Source organism: Eurypyga helias, unplaced genomic scaffold (genome assembly GCF_000690775.1).
Source record: "Eurypyga helias isolate BGI_N326 unplaced genomic scaffold, ASM69077v1 scaffold6064, whole genome shotgun sequence".
NCBI classification, from domain to species: Eukaryota; Metazoa; Chordata; class Aves; order Eurypygiformes; family Eurypygidae; genus Eurypyga; species Eurypyga helias.
Genome location: NW_010245521.1, coordinates 33 through 2,201, shown reverse-complemented (window position 1 = coordinate 2,201; position 2,169 = coordinate 33).

Here is a 2,169-nt window from a genome sequence, read left to right as displayed (position 1 = left end):
CTGCTGTATGTAATACCACCTTTTTAGCCAAATTTACAACCTAAAAAGAGTGACTGTTTTACATAGTGCATTCATTAATTTAAATGGTTTGAAACTGTAATCTTAAATTATTTACTTCTTAGGTGAAGTGCCTTAATATTAGGAAATGTCATTATTTGGAAATAGTATCCAAAATGAACAATTTTCTAAGGGAATCTAATGGGTAACAGGTCTAATAGTAGTAAATTCAATTTTTGTTGGTACTGAAATCGCTATACTCTTGTTTTCTCCCTGAACTGAGCCACTGATAGATGCATGTAACTTCCCTTTTTTATCTCCTCCCTTACCTCATCTCATCTCTGCAAAGTATATAATGCTTTAACATCTGGATGGCAGGTGAATCTATTCTTATCAAAAGCTACTTTAGGGATGTTAAGTTTCCCACTTCTTTTATATGATGAATTCTATCTTTCTTTGTGTGAAGATCTATTAGTTTAAGTCCTAGAATTACTCAATCAGAACTTACTAACGTGATATAGGATTCCTGATCTTATTTCTTAACATCAGAGTTGCTTTCTCTTTTGTAATTAAGAATGTAATTGCCATAAAGAATCACTTTAGATTTGATGATTAGATCCCCAGTCACTGTGTTTCCTGACAGAAAATTGGGCAGAATGCCCGATCCTACAGGAGTAATGTTGCTGTTCCGAGGCAATGGCTGTGGCAAGATTTAGTTGGTAAGCTAATGCTGAACTTCACAGGTAGCCAGGTTCTATATATAAGCCAAAATCGTAGCTTAGTATCCTGTTAACATGCACTTGCATAGCATCCCATCCATGCCCGAGTTTTTGGCTGTGAATTTCTTTAGCGACCTACAGTTATTTCTGGATTTCCAAATAATAGCAGAGATGTAGCTACTGCCAAGAATCTTTGTTAGTCAGATCTCAAACACAGCATTTTGCCTACGGGAGTCACCTCCGAAGGCATTCTCAGGAGGAGCTCTTCAGTCAGCTGGCTTAGAGCACTTTTTTTGATGCATGGATGACTGATCTTCAATTATCACCTTTGACAAAGCAAACTAAAACATTTGTTTTATTTATATGTGAGCTTTCCAAATAGTAGTTTATAGAGTTTATTTTTATTTTTTCTCCTCACTCAGTGAATCTTTGTTGTAGAGAAACTGGAACATTGACCACCAAATGGAGTGGATGTTTGCTTCTATATTCAGGGGATCTTACAGCATGGTGACTGGTAGTATTTGGTAGCTAGGAGTTAATTATCCTTTATTCAGATGACATAATTTAATTTATAGCTTCTGTAACTCTGTGATTATTTCTTTCAAAGATACAGAATTAAAAGACAATAGTGTAATTATTTATTGGCCTCTGAGATACATTTAGAGTAGATTCAGTTGTTAGATTCAGGTTTGTGAACCCAATGGGTTCATAAGTATAGAGAAATGTTTCCCTGCAGCTCCCTGTGGAGAGTTAACCTATCTTCACAAATATCTTGCATCCCAATGAAGAGGAAGTTGGGTAAAAGTGGCCGCAGGCCTGTGTGGATGAACAAGCAGCACCTGGACAAAGGGAAATGAAAAAAGGAAGCCTGCAGTGGGTGGAAGCAGGGACAGGGAGCCTGGGAGGATTACAGGGAAGTTGTCTGAGAGGTCAGAGATCAGGTTGGGAAAGCCAAAGCCCTGACAGAATTGAACCTGGCCAGGGACATCAAGGGCAACAGGAAGGGTTCTATAGGTACAAAGAGGATAAAAAGAGGATCAGGGAAAATGTGGGCCCTCTGTGGAAGGAAACAAGAGAGCTGGTTTCCCAGGACATGAAGAATGCCAAGGTACTCAATGATTTTTTTGACAGCCGACATGGCTTCACCAAGGGCAGATCGTGCCTGACAAATCTGGTGGCTTTCTACAATGGGGTCATGATCTTGGTGGATAAAGGACGGGCAACTGATGTCATCTACCTGGACTTGTGCAAAGCCTATGATACTGTCCTGCACAATGTCCTTGTCTCTAAACTGAAGAGACATGGATTTGACGGATGGACCGCTTGATAGTTAAGGAATTGGCTGGATGGCTGCACTCAGAGAGTGGTGGTCAATGGCTCAGTGTCTGAGTGGAGACCAGTGATGCGCGGCGTTCCTCAGGGGTCGGTGTAGGGACCGGTACTGTTTAACCTC